Source organism: Bos taurus, chromosome 19, assembly GCF_002263795.3.
Source record: "Bos taurus isolate L1 Dominette 01449 registration number 42190680 breed Hereford chromosome 19, ARS-UCD2.0, whole genome shotgun sequence".
NCBI lineage: Eukaryota > Metazoa > Chordata > Mammalia > Artiodactyla > Bovidae > Bos > Bos taurus.
This window is the reverse complement of record NC_037346.1, coordinates 56,925,653-56,935,004: the sequence shown is the minus strand read 5'-3', so window position 1 is coordinate 56,935,004 and position 9,352 is coordinate 56,925,653.

Genomic DNA, 9,352 nt, shown 5'->3' with positions numbered 1-9,352 from the left:
CCAACCATCAGACGTGGCTCCTCCCCGTCTCAATGTGAATAAAATGCTATTAAAAAACAATGAAGAGAATCCAGTTTAACTTTTGTTATTTATTTCTAACATCAACCTGTTCATGAACAGAGAAGAAACTGTATGATGTCTATCTTTTTAAATCTATTAAGACCTAATTTGTGGCCTCATGTTTGGTCTATCCTGGAGAATGTCCCGTGTGTACTTGTGAAGAATGTGTGTGTTGGGCTGGAGTGTTCTGTTTATGTCTGTGAGATCTAGTTAATTTACTGCGTTGTTTAGCTCTCTATTTCCTAACTTCTCTTCCGTCTGATCATTACTGCGAGTGGCGTATTGAAGGCTCCAACTATCATAGTAGATCACTATGCCTCCCTTCGATTCCATCTGCTTTTGCTTTGTGTATTTTGATGGTCTGTTGTGAGGTGCCAATGATGTATAGGTGCTGTATCTTCTTGCTGTTACAACATACCCACGTTTATGTTATATGAGACAGACAAAACTGAAGGTCTTTAGGTGGCAGTTTGTTGGAGTTTCTGCTACTTACAGGAAGCTACATTTCAAACTTACATAATGCTCTAGCTCACAATCTTTCCCTCTTTTGCCAGGGATGTTTGCTAAAACTTCACCACTCACCCAGATGGAGGGGACGTTGGTTTGGAAGTCCTCCAATATGTTCTGATCAGGTCCTTATACATCCACCTAGTCACTGGCTCAACAAAAGTTATCTGAACACTCATGAAAGTCAGTGTTAGTCGCTCAGTTATGCCCAACTCTTTGCAACCCCATGGACTGTAATCCATCAGGCTTCTCTGTCCATGGGATTCTACAGGCAAGAATATTGGAGTGGGTCGCCATTCCCTTCTCCAGGCAATCTTCCCAACCCAGGGATAGAACCTGGGTCTCCTGCATGACAGGCAGATTCTTTACCGTCTGGGCCACCAGGGAAGCGCTTGACTACTCACTGGCACTCCTAAACGCAGCGGTGAAACCATAGCAGCGAACACAGTAGTGAAAAAGGTACATCAGACCTGTTCTCCGAGAGCTTGCAGTCTAGCAGGAGTGATATTAAACTGTGAAACGATCAGAGGACTAGCCAGACGGCCTCATGGAGCTGTGAAGCCTGGGCACGGCGCACGGTAGGTGGAACCCTTCACGTACAACATGGTGTTGAGTGTGTTCCCTGAAGCTGTTCGACGTGGAGTCCTGGCAACGAGACTTGAAAGGTGGACGTGAAGGAAGCTGTACCAGTCCTCAAGCGCCCAGTCGCTCAGTCGTGTCCGACTCTTTGCAACCCGTGGACTGTACCTGCCAGGCTCCTCTGTCCACAGGGCTTCCCGGGCAAGAGTACTGGAGCGGGCTGCCATGCCCTCCTCTGAAAGATCGTCTCAACCCAGGGATGGAAGCCGAGTCTCCTGCATCTCCCGCGTCGGCAGGTGGATTCTTTACCACTGAGGCACCTGGGAAGCCCCGAAGGGTATTGAGAGACCCCGTAATGTGAACAGGGGCTCAGTCGTGGACTGTGCAGAGTAAGCACTCAGAAGCATTTGTTGACATGAACTGAATTTAGTCCAGTCGTATTCCAAGCTGGACCTAAAGTAACCCTTAGAGACATTCCGTTTCTAATCACAGAGTGACCCCTGCAGGGTGGTTTAAGACACAGAAGGACAGGGTAGAAGATACAATCAAAGATCCAAGGGATTATCTGCAGGACTCTTTCTCCCCAAGTGGGCTTCCCTGGTGGCTCAGACGGCAAAGAATCTGTCTGTAGTGCACGAGACCTGGGTTCGACCCCTGGGTTGGGAAGATCCCCAGGAAAAGGAAATGGCTACCCACTCCAGTATTCTTACCTGGAGAACTCCATGGACAGAGGAACCTGGTGGACTACAGTCCATGGATCACAAAAAGTTGTACACGACTGAGTGACTTTCACTTCTCCTCAAGTGGAGTGAATTTAAAATATTTATTTAGTCTGAGTTTTCACCAATTAGAAGTCTTCTGTAGGAGGCAAATTGAGCATCAGTCAAAAGATGTGCTGCTGGTTGCTGTAACAGCCACAGAAGTGAAAGTCGCTCAGTCATGTCCGACTTTTTGCGACCCCATGGACTATACAGTCTTTATCCATCGGAGGGTAGACAGAATGACAACCACAATCACAGAAAACTAGCCAAACTGATCACATGGATCACAGCCTTGTCTAACTCAATGAAACCATGAGCCATGCCATGTAGGGCCACCCAAGATGCACGGGTCATGGTGGAGAGTTCTGACAAAGCATAGTCCACTGGAGAAGTGAATGGCAAACCACTTCAGATTCTTGCCTTGAGAACCCCATGAACAGTATGAAAAGGCAAAAAGATAGGACACTGAAAGATGAACTCCCCAGGTTGGTAGGTGCCCAATGAGATAGTTGGATGGCATCACTGACTCAATTTGAGCAAGCTCGAGGAGTTGGTGATGGACAATGAATCCTGGCATGCTGCAGCCCACGGGGTTGTAAAGATTTGGACACAACTGAGTGACTGAACTGAACTGGACTATACAATCCATGGAATTCTCCAGGCCAGGACACTGGAGTGGGTAGCCGTTCCCTTCTCCAGGGCATCTTTCCAACCCAGGGATCGAACTCAGGTCTCCAACATTGCAGGCAGATTCTTTTACCAGCTGAGCCACCAGAGAATCCCAAGAATACTGGAGTGGGTAGCCTATCCCTTTTCTAGGGGATCTTCCCGACCCAGGAATAGAACTGGGGTCTTCTGAATTGCCAGTGGATTCTTTTCCAGCTGAGCTACCAACCACAACCACAACAGTAAAACTGTGGCTTGGCCATGGGGGCCAGATCAAGATGGCATCTGTCATAGCCACACGCTGTCCCCCCTCCCTGCCCCCACCCTGTGAATCTCTAAGGGATGCTTTTCCCAGTGTAGACTGCTCATGGGGATGGCGACCCCTTGGGAGCCCTTAATATCACTTCCTGACAGTGGGTATCAGCCAAGACCATCCAAGAAGGCCTAACAGCATCAGGGAAGGGGCGGGCTCTCCACCTCTTTCCCCAGGAGTCTCGTTGATCTACACACATTTGCCCAACTTCCTTCCAGGAAGCTCTGCATACCAAAGGACATTGGGAAAGGCAATCTCTGCAAGACAGATATGTTTCTAATTTCTTTTATAGCTTTCCTCCAGGGACCCCGCGGGTATACGCCTCATAATTGCATCAGGAGGAGTGGCAACCTGGTGACTCTTCACTGAACAAAGATCTGCTTGAGGGTGATGTGTTCAGAAATGCCTCAACCTACATTTGACTAGACTTCATATTTTAAGTTGTATTAATCAAAAATTAAGCAACATATTATACAATCAAAAAACTCAAAATTTACAGGAGAATATACAGTGAAAATCAGGGTCCTTATTCTTCCTGTCTCTAGTCATGTAGAAGTAACGTTAGTATTTCTTATATTTCTTCCCTTCTGATTATATAACACATATCCGAAGTGGTAAAGAATCCGCCTGCAGTGCAGAGACACGGGTTCGATCCCTGGGTAGGGAAGATCCCCTGGAGAAGGAAATGCAACCCACTCCAGGATTCTTGCCTGGGAAATCCCATGGACAGAGGAGCCTGGTGGGCTGTAGTCCATGAGGTCACAGAAGAGTCGGATAAAGCTGAGCAAGTGAACAGCAACAATATGTATGTAGATGACATAGACGATGATGTATGACATATATACATATGCGTATATATGACATGATCATGTGTGTCTGACCTTCAGTTCAGTTTTCTTTTCTGTAAAATGGAAAATAGCCCTGGAAATCTTTGTTTGTGGTGGAGATAAAATGAAATAGCAGGGTACCTAAGTGACATAACACAGTAGCAATCAATGCAGCTGATATAAAACCCCACCCCTGCCCCTAGAGAGTTAGTTTCCTGTCACTTTTTCTCCCCAGTCCTCCAAGACAAACCGTCATCTGCTAAACCAGCCTCTGCTCATCCTTCTTACCTTCAAGCAAGTGATGCAGAGCCTTGACCTGAGAGGAGGACTCTGTTGACGTCATCGCCTCCTGGGGGAACTGGAGGAGTCTGGGGGGAATCCTTTATCCATAAGGGAACCAATCACTGCTCTTGCCTCCGCCTCCAAGACACAGAAAAAACAAAATTAAAGGAAAAAAAAAATAGTTTGCTGTGGGAAAATAGTTTTGAAATGCTAATTGATGTGGTCTTGTCCTTCCAGGCAGTTCCTTCTAATCCATTAGATCCACCGGGTCTCCTGCCCTTAGGGAAGCCGGGGCACCGCAAAAAGAGCAGAGGGTAAAGGTTGCTTGCCTTTGTGGTTCCAGAACCATCAAGGCTTTATTTAAAGAGGAAGAAATGTGCCCAGACCATAAATCTGAGGGAGAGAGAGGAGGGAGGGAAAGCTTTCCAGCCTCAGACCAGAAAAGGGAGGCCTGGATGGGGGTGGGAGAAGGAGGATTTGGCCGCGGCGAGGGCGGGACCCCTATTTGGGGTTGTGCAAAGAACCTGCAGCTCTGCTGTTCAAATTGAGGCAGCCGTGGACCCACTGAGGCAGGGAGGTACGAGCTCTTGAAACGTGCTCATTCTACATTGAGACGGGCTGTGAGTCTAAGAAGACTTGATACAAATAAGAGGATGTATTTAGAATATCTCATTAATGACACAATGATTACATTTTGAAATGATAGTATTAGGGGGTAGGTATACTGTGTTTAAACATATTGCTAAAATCAATTTCACTTGCTTCTTTTCCTTCTAGAGGAACGGGTGAGCTGAGGATTACTCACACAGTGGAACGTTTTACAGAAGTGAAAGCAAATTGGTTTCTTTGTTTTAGAGAAGAGGAGCCACAGGCCAGAGAGGTGAACCCGAAATGACAAATGCCACTACGATAGGTAACGGAAAATCTGAATCTTGCGTCCAGGACTCCTGGGCTCTTAGTGCTTAGAAAAAAAAAAAAGAAAAACCTTTATTATTTAAAAACAATTTCAAATTTACAGGAAAATTCTGAAAATGGCACATAGCACCCCTATATACCCTTTATCTGGATTCACTCTTTAAAAAACCATTTGCCACATTCGCTTTGTTCTTCCATTTACGTAACTTTTTCCTGAATCCTCTGTGTGTAGATTGCTTATATGATCTCTTTTGGACTAACTCAGTGCTCTCGCCTGGAAATCCCATGGATGGAGGAGCCTGGTGGGCTGCAATCCATGGGGTCGCTAAGAGTCGGACACGACTGAGCGACTTCACTTTCACTTTTCACTTTCATGCATTGGAGGAGGAAATGGCAACCCACTCCAGTGTTCTTGCCTGGAGAATCCCAGGGACAGGGGAGCCTGGTGGGCTGCCGTCTACGGGGTCGCACAGAGTCGGACACAACTGAGCGACTTACCAGCAGCAGCAGCAGCAAGCCGGCTGCAGCCAGATGCCCTTCTCGTGTCTCGGGATCCCAGTGGTGTCCAATAAAGTCCTTCCCCAGTTGTGTCTTGCCTTTGTTTTACAATTCAGATTCCCCTTCAACATACAGCACTGTGTTTGGCACGGATTACCCGAATGGTAAGTATTCGCAGTATTAAATGTGAGTGAAAGTGTTCAGGTATGTCTGATTTTTTGCGACTCTATGGGCCGTAGCCTGCCAGGCTCCTCTGTCCATGGAATTCTTCAGGCAAGAAAACTGCAGTGGGTTACCATTCCCCTCTCCAGAGGATGTTCCTGACCCAGGGATCGAACCCGGGTCTCCTGCATTGCAGGCAGATTCTTTACCGTTTGAGCCAGCAGGGAAGGAGAAAGGAAGCAGTATTAAATAATGTTAGGTTAATCATATATTCAGGCTTCCCAAGTGGCACCAGTGGTAAAGGGCCCACCTGCCAATGCAGGAAACATAAGAGACCAATCCCTGTTCTTGCCTGGAGAATCCCTTGGACAGAGGAGCCTGGCGGGCTGCAGTCCAGAGGGTCACAAACAATCAGACATGACTGAAGGCACTTAGCACATGCCGCACACAATCGTATATTCACAACTGGTCTAAGGGGTTGAAAGGTATTTCTAAATTAGCCAGAGTCCTTTAGAAAGATGACCCAGGGCTGACTCACTCAAGGTTAAGAAAATGACTTTAAAACTGTTTCCCTGCCCCCGCCCCCTCCCCCAAACCACGTGTTTTTAAATGTGGCTTGGCAGCAAGTTGGTTGCATAAACCCTCCCCCGGAGCAAGGAAGGACTGGACAGCTGTCTCCACCTTGTGGCCGTATTTGGAATCACACATTCTGCACACCAAGCCCGTTTTCATTGCTCCAGCCAGTCTGTCAAGGCAGAAGAAATTCTGTTATTTTCCGGATCCTTGCAGCTGAGAAGGGGCAGGGCTTGAAGGAGGAGAAAGGACAAGACAACTCCCACTCAGCTTTGCAATGCCTCCATTGCCACTCCCATCCCTTGGGTATCACTGTGCTGAAAGCAAAGTCGATTCCTCCTCAACTTTGGCTTCTCTTGTTTGGTACCCAGCTGCCTTTTCCCAGTCCCTGGACTGTCCCCAGCCTGACTTCAGCAGGTCACAGGGAAGGGCAGTCACACCTCCTGTGGCTGATACAATGGGTCTGGGTCAGACAGAGCAGGTCTTAGGTCTCACCTCTGCCCAGACCCACTCCAGGATCTGGGACTGTCCCTCAAGGTCACTGAGACTCTGTTTTCTCATCCAGCGACGGCCCAGTGGCCCTTTAGGGCTCTCAGCCTCACCAGGCTCAGAAGCAAGCTCTTCTTTCTTTTTTCTTTTTAAGTAATAACTATTTATTTATTCTGAAAGAAATGGGAATACCAGACCACCTGATCTGCCTCTTGAGAAATTTGTATGCAGGTCAGGAAGCAACAGTTAGAACTGGACATGGAACAACAGACTGGTTCCAAATAGGAAAAGGAGTTCGTCAAGGCTGTATATTGTCACCCTGCTTATTTAACTTCTATGCAGAGTACATCATGAGAAACGCTGGACTGGAAGAAACACAAGCTGGAATCAAGATTGCCAGGAGAAAAATCAATAACCTCAGATATGCAGATGACACCACCCTTATGGCAGAAAGTGAAGAGGAACTAAAAAGCCTCTTGATGAAAGTGAAAGTGGAGAGTGAAAAAGTTGGCTTAAACTCAACATTCAGAAAACGAAGATCATGGCATCTGGTCCCATCACTTGATGGGAAATAGATGGGGAAATTGTGGAAACAGTGTCAGACTTTATTTTTCTGGGCTCCAAAATCACTACAGATGGTGACTGCAGCCATGAAATTAAAAGACGCTTACTCCTTGGAAGGAAAGTTATGACCAACCTAGATAGCATATTCAAAAGCAGAGACATTACTTTGCCAACAAAGGTCCATCTAGTCAAGGCTATGGTTTTTCTTGTGGTCATGTATGGATGTGAGAGTTGGACTGTGAAGAAGGCTGAGCGCCGAAGAACTGATGCTTTTGAACTGTGGTGTTGGAGGAGACTCTTGAGAGTCCCTTGGACTGCAAGGAGATCCAACCAGTCCATTCTGAAGGAGATCAGTCCTGGGATTTCTTTGGAAGGAATGATGTTAAAGCTGAAAAGAGGCTGAAATAAGGATAGCTCAGCCCCGGCTGATCCAGGGTATTCGAAGGAGAGACGGCGTAGGCGAAGATCAGGAAACAATTGCTTAATTAAATGTTAATTAAGGATATAAAGAGTAATAGAATGAGGATAGCTCAGTAAAATTCAGTGAAGAAAAGAGGCTGAAATAAGGATAGCTCAGTGAGGAAATTCAGTGGAGAAAAGAGGCTGAATAATTCAGCCAGAAGGTAAGAGAAAGAACGACGTGGTGAGACCAAGTTTCGGTGAACAAGGCCCGCACTTTATTTTTCAAAGTAGTTTTTATACCTTAAGTTATGCATAGAGGATAATGGGGGAAGGGGTAGAGTCTTGCAGCAAACCAGGCTTTCTTCCTGCAAACTTATCATATGCAAAAGCTTAGGTGATTTGCATCATCTTCTGGCTCGGAGGCCTGTTAACATTTTAAGACCTTTTCTTCAGAAAACTTATTTTTCTCTAAAGGTGATTGGTCAGGAGCCACCCTCCAAAAGCATTAGATAAAGCTGCATTCCTACAGAGCAAAGGTGTGGTGGGCTATAACAAGAAAAAGAATTAACTCAAGGGTCCCAGGTTACAAACATTAAAGCTACTACTTACACCAATTATATTAATCAATACACTGCCAGGGACACAGCAGGCAAGGGATATGGAGACTTAGCAGCAAACATTGGCCCAACAAGTGAAAATCCCTTCACCAATACAATTTCTAATCGATCTTTTAACTACTCAAAAGAATCTGTGTTTAGACAGTTTAGAACATCTCCTGCCTCTCACAGTTGGGAGGCTCTGAACAATCACATGTGGCCGGAAAAACCTATTCAGGCAGACTAGAGGATTTCCAAAGGAGTTTGTAGGTTAAACACTGTCACACCCAGGAATTATTAACTGGAGCTGTAAGCTAACTCTTTTTTCAGAGAGGTAGTGGGGGACAGCCCCCCCGTAAAGTCAGAGGTGTAGGTGAAAGCACAAAGCAGAAAGTAGGCAGACTCTGGTTTTGGGGGTATATGCTCGAGAATTTCCAGGGGGACTCCTGAAGCTCGATCCCGCCTTTGCGTATGCCGAGCCTCCTTCCTCATGACCTTTGTCATGGGCGGAGTTCCTCATGCTGGCTACCGGCAGTGATAGAATTCCAGTTGAGCTATTCCAGATCCTGAAAAGTGCTGCACTCAATATGCAATATGCACTCAATATGCAATATGCCGGCTCCCGGCACTTTTGAACTGTGGTGTTGGAGAAGACTCTTGAGAGTCCCTTGGACTGCAAGGAGATCCAACCAGTCCATTCTAAAGGAGATCAGCCCTGGGATTTCTTTGGAAGGAATGATGCTAAAGCTGAAACTCCAGTACTTTGGCCACCTCATGTGAAGAGTTGACTAATTGGAAAAGACTCTGATGCTGGGAGGGATTGGGGGTAAGAGGAGAAGGGGACGACAGAAGATGAGATGGTTGGATGGCATCACTGACTCAATGGACGTGAGTCTGAGTGAACTCCGGGAGTTGATGATGGACAGGGAGGCCTGGAGTGCTGCGATTCATGGGGTCGCAAAGAGTTGGACACGATTGAGCAACTGATCTGATCTGATTTATTTATGGCTGGGTCCAGTCTTCACTGCAGCATGCGGGATTTTAGTCCCCAGACCAGAGATTGATCCTGCATCTCCAGTATTGGAAGATGGCATCTTAGCCACTGGATGGCCGGGAAGTCCCAGGAAGTTCTTCTTAAAGGCTCCTTCTGCCCTGCCC